This window comes from Dreissena polymorpha, chromosome 10 (assembly GCF_020536995.1).
Source record: "Dreissena polymorpha isolate Duluth1 chromosome 10, UMN_Dpol_1.0, whole genome shotgun sequence".
Lineage (NCBI taxonomy): Eukaryota > Metazoa > Mollusca > Bivalvia > Myida > Dreissenidae > Dreissena > Dreissena polymorpha.
Window position 1 is genome coordinate 69,285,390 of NC_068364.1, and position 9,546 is coordinate 69,294,935.

General features: G+C 36.0%; 1 long non-coding RNA gene across 2 annotated transcripts; it reads left to right on the forward strand.

The window, feature by feature from the left end:
* Positions 1-3,993: 3,993 nt before the first annotated feature.
* LOC127848609 (uncharacterized) lies at positions 3,994-6,825 on the forward strand. 2 transcript variants are annotated; one of them, XR_008034597.1, is made up of 4 exons: positions 3,994-4,922; positions 5,147-5,248; positions 5,382-5,441; positions 5,606-6,825. It is a non-coding gene; the product is annotated as an uncharacterized LOC127848609 (long non-coding RNA). The 2 variants fall into 2 exon arrangements; XR_008034598.1 differs by having other exon boundaries at positions 3,994-5,248.
* Positions 6,826-9,546: the final 2,721 nt, after the last annotated feature.

The window sequence follows — 9,546 nt, forward strand, 5'->3', positions numbered from 1 at the left end:
CGTATTATTGCTGAGTTGTTGTACTGATAGAGAAGTGAAATGAGTTGGGTATAAATTACTCAGTACTGATATAGTGTCGATATGTTGTGATGAGAGATGATGGTGTTTCAAAATATTTACTGAGCTACTTTGGGAAACGAACAGATGATGTAAAACATTGGAAACATATTTCATGAAAATGCATGTGCTTATATGTACTAAATATGATATTGCTTTACTTGTATTTGCATGCTGTTAACATTTCTATTTTATTCCAGTGGGCTGTGGTGAGTATTGCAGATTTAACTTGTATGTGTGGTTTTTAGTTAACGATGCTTAATGAAAACTGTTATTGTACACTTAGTATGGAATGATGTGAATGATGATATGATGGGTAGAATTAATCAGTGCTTGTGTCTAGAAATGCTGAATGTTTATTGAAAAGGCTAAATGCTAGCCAGTACTAAGAGTTGAGCTACCGTGGGAATGTGAAACGAACTGATGTTGTAATATGATGGTGTATTGACATACTTTTCTTATATGTACTAAATATGATATTGCTTTACTTGTATTTGCATGCTGTTAACATTTCTATTTTGTTCCAGTGTGCTGTGGTGAGTACTGTAGATATTACTTGATTTTTAGTGTCTATGAATGCTGATGTATGATAGCTATAGCATGAGCTCAATGCTAACCAGTATTATGAGTTGATGTATTGTGGTGATGCTAATCGAACTGATGATGTAACATGATGGTGAACACTTACTGAATGCATAAAATTTATTGAATTGCGTTTGTTGATATGCACTATAATATGATAAATGTATTGCTTAACATGTATATTTCATGATGTTTAATTTCAGTGGGCTGTGGTGAGTACTGTAGATTGTATTGCCTATGTATAGAATTCAATAAAAGATTATGACTGAAAACTGCTTTTGATTCTTTTTGAACAGTTTTAGGGACTATAAGTCTATAACAAAAATATGTCGGTTGGCGTTCATACAGCAATGTTTTGAGTAGTACAGAAATGTTTCTACGTTTGTGGTCGCCAGTTGTCTGTGATGTGTAAAGTGAAAAATACACGGAGCTTTGAATACAACAAACATTTACTGTTTTAACACAGATTGTGTGCTATGCATTTTTCGATGTAGATCTTTTTCAGATTTGACATGAAATGTAGACCTGACATTTGAACAGAGCTGGGAAACGAAAAGGTAAGTTTGTTAAATTTCACAATGAACACTTGTGTTTTGACAAAAGAAGAGATAAAGTGAGTTTTGTCATCATCATGGTTTCTTTCAGAGTATAACTCGTGAACAGATGAAAACCTATTTTTTGCTAGATTTTCATGTACTCTTTTTTTGGATGATAAGTATGTCAGTAACTCAAAATCATACGGCTAGTACAGTATGGAACATGAATGCTTTGTTCAGATTTTCAGATGTGTGCTGGCAGTTTAAGTCTGGCAGCTGAAGTGAACAGTCGTGTTTTCTGGAGCTCCAACAATATGCTAGAAGGTAAGTAACTATGTTTGTTTTGCATTGCATGTTTTTATATGTTTCAGACTTTCAAGCAGAGATGTCATGCTGACTGGAGTTGAGCACAGGGCAGTGACAAAGTGAAAGGTAAGTACTTTTGACTGAATGTTTGTTCTATGCATGTTTTGTTTCAATACATTTCAGGAGTGCTTATCCAGTGATGATATGACAGTTGGAGTGAACAGTGGAGCCAAGCAGTCTTGTTTTTGGAGCTACTCAACAAGCCTTGAAGGTAAGTTTAGAATTTCTCAATGTTAGTGAATTGAAGTACTGTCACTTGCTTTTGGACAGTCGAACAGAACAGACGTGGTTGCGAGAGCTCTCATATCTGTTGTGTTAAACTGTTTTTATGATATGTTATGTTTGTTTGTTTGTTTGTGATGTACTATTTTTCAGATGCTGATGGCAGTGATGGGTTTTCAAGCTGACCTGAACAGAAAAGCACTCATATGGTAAGTACAAAATAGTTGTTATATGGGATGTTTTGTGCATGCTTTTATGTTTCAGGTGTACTTGCTGACAGCGACGAAGACGAATCAAGAAGAGGAACATTGTTCAGAAAGTGATTGGGACTTGCAAACAGGGTAAGTGTAACACTTGTGTTTGTTTAATTTGTAACATGCGTGCTTTGCTCTGTTTCAGATTTCACATGCAGAAATTAAACAGGATTTCAACTGCTGAGACACAATTCATCAAAAGTAAGGTAAGTTTTAATTCATTGATTTGAGTTGTACAATGTGTTCTTTACTTTATTTCAGATTCGAGTCACTGGTTTACACATGGAAGAAGATTTCCACGTCGGTTACTCAACTCTACAGAAGCAAGGTAAGTCGATCAAATTTTTGTTTTCATTTGTACTGCTGTAATGTGATAGTAAACTTATGCTATTTTTCATGTGTGTCATGTACAGATGGATAATTCAAGTTTGATCTGTGTTGGTTTATGTTCAAAAACGTTTTACATGTATGTGTGTTTGAAGATGTTTTGTTTCAGTGGATGTCCAGATGGCAAGCAGTACAGACGTGTTTCTTGGAGCTGCCAAACAGTGAGTACAAACGTTTTATATTTTTCAGTTGTTTACTCATAGAAGTCTGTGAAAGATGATAACAAGGGTTGAATCTATCAGTACTTGTGTCTAAAAATGCTGATGTGTGACGGTTTACTGAAAAGGGTAAATGCTAGCCAGTACTAACACTTGAGCAACCGTGGGATGTCGAACTAACTGATGATGTACTATGATGGTGAACACTTACTATGTGTATCGAAATGCTTTTGTTGATATTTATTATAGATGATTTGATATTGGTTAACATTTGTTTGCATGCTGTTAACATTTCTATTTCATTTCAGTGAGCTGTGGTGAGTATTGTAGTATACATTTGTTTCAATAAATCATGATGAATGAAAACTGATTTCGATTCTTTTTTACAGTTTTAGGGATTATCACTCTATAACAACTCTGTCGGTTGGTGTTCGTGAATGTGAGCTTAATGTTTGAGTAGTACAAAAATGTCTTTACTTTTGTGATCGCCAGCTGTCTGTGATGTAAAGTGGAAAAAACACAGCTATAAAGCATACAATTGTTTCGAAATTTTATCAATGATTGTATACTATGCATGTTTTGATTTAGTTCGTTTCAGATATGACATGACATGAAGAGTTGACAGTCGAACAGAGCTGAGCAATGCAGAAAGGTAAGTGTGTTTCATTTTAGTATGAACACTTGTATTTTGTTTTTATATGGTATGTTTTGTGCATGCTATGTTTCAGGTGTACTTGTAGTCAGCGACGAAGACGATTCAAGAAGAGGAACATTGCTGAGAAAGTGAATGGGACATGCAAACAGGGTAAGTGTTACAATTGTTGGTTTGATTTTTACCATGCATACTTTGCTTTACTCTGTTTCAGATTTCACATGCAGAAATGGTCTCATAGCAGTGCCAACAGTGAATAAGGATTTCATCTGCTGTGAAACAACTCAACAGAAAGTAGGTAAGCATTGAATGAATGCACTTGAGCTGTACAATTTGATGTGATGCTTTTCTCTGTTTCAGATTCAAGTTCCTGGTGTAGACAGAGAAATGTGTTTGAAGAAGGAATTCTACTACTGTGATTCAACTCTACAGAAGCAAGGTAAGTAAAAACAAAATTTTGGTTTAATTTAACTCATGTGTTTTGCACTGCATGCTATTTTTCAGGTCTCTCGTGCAGTGATGGAAAAGAAGAAGATTTCAAGAAAGAATCACTGCTGCAACTCAGGCCTATAACAAGGTAAGTGTTTACTATATTGTATACAAAATGTTTCTCTGTTTTACTCTGTTTCAGGTTTCAATTGCAAAGATGTTGCAGAGATGTTTTGACAGCTTGAGACAGAAAAGAAATTCAGCAGCTGTGTCTCGACTCTAGCCACGAGGTAAGTCAAAACAAATATACTGGTTTGTATGTAATGTTGCTATGCCCTTCTATGTTTCAGACTTACATTGCTGTGACTGTTCCACAGTGGGTCAAAAAAGAGACGAATACAGGTTTCAAGAAGAAAATTGGCTGTTGAAAACCTGCACAAAATATGAGGTAAGTAAACTATTCTTTTGGTTTGTTTTGTGCTTTGTTATGCTTGACTATTTTTCAGATTGGAATGGTGGGTCGTTACAGAGCAGACTTTTGGACAACTGAGAAGTTGAGAAACAGAGAATGATTCAATATCAGCTAGGTAAGTCTTGATTATTCTGCATTGTAAAATGTGTTTCTTTTTCATTTCAGTATGGCTGTGGTAAGTACACTAACTTTCTATAATTTCATATTGAACTGTTTTGATGACTTGTATTATGCATTGCTAAATGTTTTTTTCATTTCAGTATCCTGTGGTAAGTACACTAACTTTCTATAATTTCATATTGAACTGTTTTGATGATTTGTATACTGCTATGCATTGCTAAATGTTTTTTTCATTTCAGTATAGCTGTGGTAAGTACACTAACTTTCTTTAATTTTCATATTGAACTGTTTTGATGACTTGTATTCTGCTATACAAAATGTGCTTTTTTCAATTTCAGGTCAGCAATGGTAAGTTTATTGTGTTTCTTTATGTATAATTTTGTATACATATTGTTTTTTTCATCATAGCATGTTTTTTATATTTATGCTTTGTGTAAGTAAAATGTTCATAAATCATTCTTATCTTTAAACTAAAAATGTATTTTGATATGCAAAATGTCTGTATGATTTCAGTTGCCAGAGGTGAGTACCATTACAGTTGAAAAGTTAGTTTTGTTTAGTTAAAGTTTTGGTTCACAGTTCTGTTTATTATTTGGCAAAATTTACATGTATGCATTGAGTCTTGATTTCAGCTCGATTGTGGACTGAAGAAGATTGCCAGCAGAGGGATTGGATACAAAATACAAAGTAAGTACTGAGTTTCTTACTAAAAGTTTTGAGTTGTATTCATTGTGTGTTAATATGCTATGATTGCTATGAACATGACTTTTGTATTTCAGCGAAGACAACATAGGTAAGTAAAATTGTTATCTGTTTCAAGTTTACTGTTATAGTTCAATATTGTGTTTATAAATTGTAAGTTGTACAAACACATTCAAAAGTTTCTGATCATGCTTTCAATTTCATTTCAGCCCTACTACAAGACGAGTGTTTTCTACTACTAGACGTGTCAGGTTTACTTCCAGGCGAGCAGTGACAACAAGGCGCCTTTGTGGAAACAGCAAAACAAACAAGTGAGTATTAGTTGAACAATTGTTTGAGATTGTTTTAATGTTATGTTATACTTAAATGCAAAATTGTGCACATAAATTGTAAGTTGTACAAACACAGTGAAAGTTTCTGATCATGCTTTTCATTTCATTTCAGCTCTACTGCAAGACGAGCAGTAACAGCAAGGCGCCTGAACATGCAACACAATAAAAAAAAGTAAGTATCAGTCAAACAGTTGGTAGAGTTGTGTGTTTTTCTTTAGCAGTTTGCGTTTACTATTTTATTTGATACATGGTATATTACACATGCATGTTTTTATCATTTCAGGCTGTTTACTTTCATCGTTTACTGTTTAACACAATTTGCTTTTCTATTTTCAGTGCCAATATCCAAACCTTGATGTGGACACCGAGTAGTCAATACATACGTGTGGCGTATAGCTGCGACAAAACCGTGGGTCCATCGCACCGATAACTTGAACATTGGCCCGTGTATGGACATCAGTGCAACTTTGTGAATCCATGTAACTTTGTGAATCCATGTAACATTGCGAATGTGTGTCGATCGAAAAATGTGTACATTCTGCACTGAAACGAACTCGGTGTTGCAAGTGGCAAGTGTTGACAGTGTGTATGTTTATGTTTATGTTTTTACATGAAAAATAAAGGAGATTGTTGTTTTATTGTGCTGGCCAGCAATATTGATGTATTGATGTATGTGTTTGTGTTTAAACTATGCAATACCAAAATCAAACAAAAAATAAACATTAACAGTCATTAACTGTGTTTGGGCGGCCGAGGGGTTTAAGACTCCACAAGTGTGAAGCGCACTGATAGCACTTGGGGGTAAACACCTCGGTATTTCGGTGCTAAAATGTTTTCACGGTGCTTATTTTGACGCACTGTTAGAACTACCAACCAGTAAATGATTGCTTGATTTATAAAACAAATATTCAGTCTCTACTTTGGCACAAGAGACTCTAAGTATCAAATACCAACAATTTAGACGCAGACAATCACATGGTGGTACACCAGTCCGAATATACTCATTGCTCTAGCCAGGATTGCAAATTACTTGTGTTGACTAGCAAGGCTCCCTAGTAACGGAGCAGTGTTACTGGCGTTTTTTGGGTCGATAGTGCTTAGGTGAGGTTTTGCTCGAATCGGGAGCGGGTCACTCGCTTGGGCGAGTTAGTTTTCGCTCGTAGTTTCCAATCTGGCTAGATCAATGTAAGGTTGTTTTGACTGCTATTTGGCAAGCAGAAAGACAACAGCGGTTAATTGACTGAGTATGGGCGACCGAGGTATGTAGGTGTCAATAGACCGACTCCACAAGTTGCGAAGCGAACCGATAGCACTTGAGGGGAAACGCCTCGGTTTTCGGTTCTAACATGTGTTATCCATGCTGTCGTTATACTCTGGCAAGGCTCCTCAATCTATCGCGAGGGACACTCATTATTGCCCGCAAGCTTTAGAACCTGACGTGGGTCGATGCGTATGCGAGTCCGAGGACGCGATGGCATTTGATAAGGCTACCAACCGGTTGATAACACGCATTGTTCAAATTGTTAGGTTTAAGTCTGCTAGGGCTGGGGTGGGAAGGCGACTTCTCTTGTACTCAGACAAGAGGAACGGTCACAAGTCCGTAAAAACGCCGAGTGACACCACTAGCTTGCAAACGTACAAAGCAAAAAACTTTCAAACTTGAATTTGAGGTAAAATGATAAAAAAAACTATATGAATGACTAACCGATATAAGATATTTTCCATATGGCAACAAACTATGCTACTCAATGTTGCGTTGAACATTAATTGCGCCTTACGAACTACTCGTGTTGAGACTTACATTGAGTGACTCGTAAACGTAAAGCAGTTACTCGCTTTTGACTGCATACACATTTTGTACAACGGTTCGTTATTGGTATAACTTGTCTTTCAGTGAGGCACATTAACATAAACGTTCAACAGTATTTAGGCTTTATATTGCGCTTGTAGAATATACGAACAAAACACACTACATAAATGACGTTTAGGGATTATTTTGACTTTCCATTTGAGATGATATGATGAAAAAGTATATACATCAGTTTAAGCGACTTTCATGACATTCACCACATGGCCATAAACTTGCGTTATTCAATGAAATGTTAAAATTTCGCTAGCAAAATAAATAAAAACTATATACGCAGTTTCATAACTTTCGATGTATGATCATGAAGTTTGAAATTGTGCAAAGCAATTTTGCGTTAAAAGTTGCATGTAGTTTTATCCCGATCTGAAACGTTTCGCTACAATACAGCCGTATTCGAAACTCAACAACTCAAATGTTTGTACAGAACAATACGAATGTTCCCATTTTGAAACGACAGTAAGTTAAACAAACATTTAGTGGTAAAGCGACATTTCTTGTACTCAAATAGGAGAAACGGTCACGAGTCAGTACACAAATCATAGCAAAACTACACTCTGCAGCTTGTATGAAACGTGTTTACAAAACCAAAGTAGTTCAAAGCAGAACGCTTTTCCTTCTTCGAGGGAGAAGAAATCTGGGTGCAAGTCCCGGCTTTGGTTATAACACGAATACTACTCGCTGCTCAATAGCAATATTCATCATCCTATCCTTATTTAAGGAATACAATCGATTTTTGCCATACGGCCACAAACTATGCTACTAAGTGTTGCGTTGAACATTAATTGCACGAAATAAACTACTTGCGTTGCAACTAGCAAGCAGTGACTCGTAAACTCAAAGCAGTTACTCGCTTTTGACTGCATACACATTTTGTACAACGGTTCGTTATTGGTATAACTTGTCTTTCAGTGAGGCACATTAACATAAACGTTCAACAGTATTTAGGCTTTATATTGCGCTTGTAGAATATACGAACAAAACACACTATATAATCTACAATCGATCGCATAGTTAGCTACTTGAGTTGATATTGACAAGCGCTGGTCAATCATCTCGTTTGTAAGCTTTCGAGTGTACACAGTAGTTTGCAGTTTTGTTTCACACATAATACAAAATATGGATGAAAAAAATCTATATACATAACAGTTTGCGATATTAACTACTTTTGCCTCTTGGCCAAATCTACACTCGATCACATAGTTTGCTACCTAGGTTGATATTAACAAGCGCTGTTTGAAAAGCAGTATTACTTCAATGCTATGGTTTGGTTGTAAGATAAAATACTAGTATATGATGCATTGATGTAACAGATATGTAGGCACATTCGTATAGTAGAAGAAAATTCTCAGCAGCAGCTGGTCTGCAAACACTACAATGCGATTTTGCAGTTTGATACGAACGTGTTTTGTTCACGTGAAGTTGAAATGAAAATCTGTCGTGTCTGATCAATGAAATATATTTGATAAAATAACACAGTTGAAAGGCAGTAACATATCTAAGGTTGTGCTATGTTACAGCTCCACAAATAGTTATTCGTCTTGCAAGATACTGGAACAGATGTCCACATGTTATTGTATATTATCTGATTTAGGATATTTTGAGAAATTATGCAACAGAACATTTCTGCAAGATGTGAAAAAAATATCTATTTAAATGGGATTTCTGAGGTTTAGCCATCGCCGAAAGGCCAATGTTTCTTCGTTAATGCATGGCAAAAGTAAAGGCTATATTGTTTGCTAGTATGCTAGTCCGTATTGCATATCGCAAGGTGGTAAAGCGGCTCTTTTCATTTCGCTGTGAAAAGAACGGTCACAAGCCCGTACAAACGCTGAGTGACACCTCTTGATCATGTAGCTTGTATGAAACGTGTTTACAAAACCAAAGTAGTTCAAAGCAGAACGCTTTTCCTTCTTTGAGGGAGAAGAAATCTGGGTGCAAGTCCCGGCTTTGGTTATAACACAAATACTCGCTGCTCAGTTGCAATATTCATACTCTTACACAGTCAATATAATCTCGGGACCAAATGCCACTAGGCTCGATTTTGAGTTGCTACACTCATGATAAAAATGAACCAACACATTGACATTGAGTACGTGATTAAAATGTACCAGCAATTTTTCGCTAATCGGTATGTAGTAAAACTATTTGACAAATCTACGTTATAACTAGCACAGTTAAAATTTAACGTTTAAGCATTCGCTGATAATAGGCATGCAATAGCAATCCAACGCTGAAATGACTCACACTCCTACGCAATTAATTTTTTCGCGGGACCAAATACCCATAGGCTCGATTTCGAGTTGCTGCTCGTGTGTTTGTTAACAAAATACCTTGCTACATTGTTTCTCATATGAAACGATGTTTGAAAGCTCTCGTGTGTTTGTTAACAAAATACCTTGCTACATTGTTT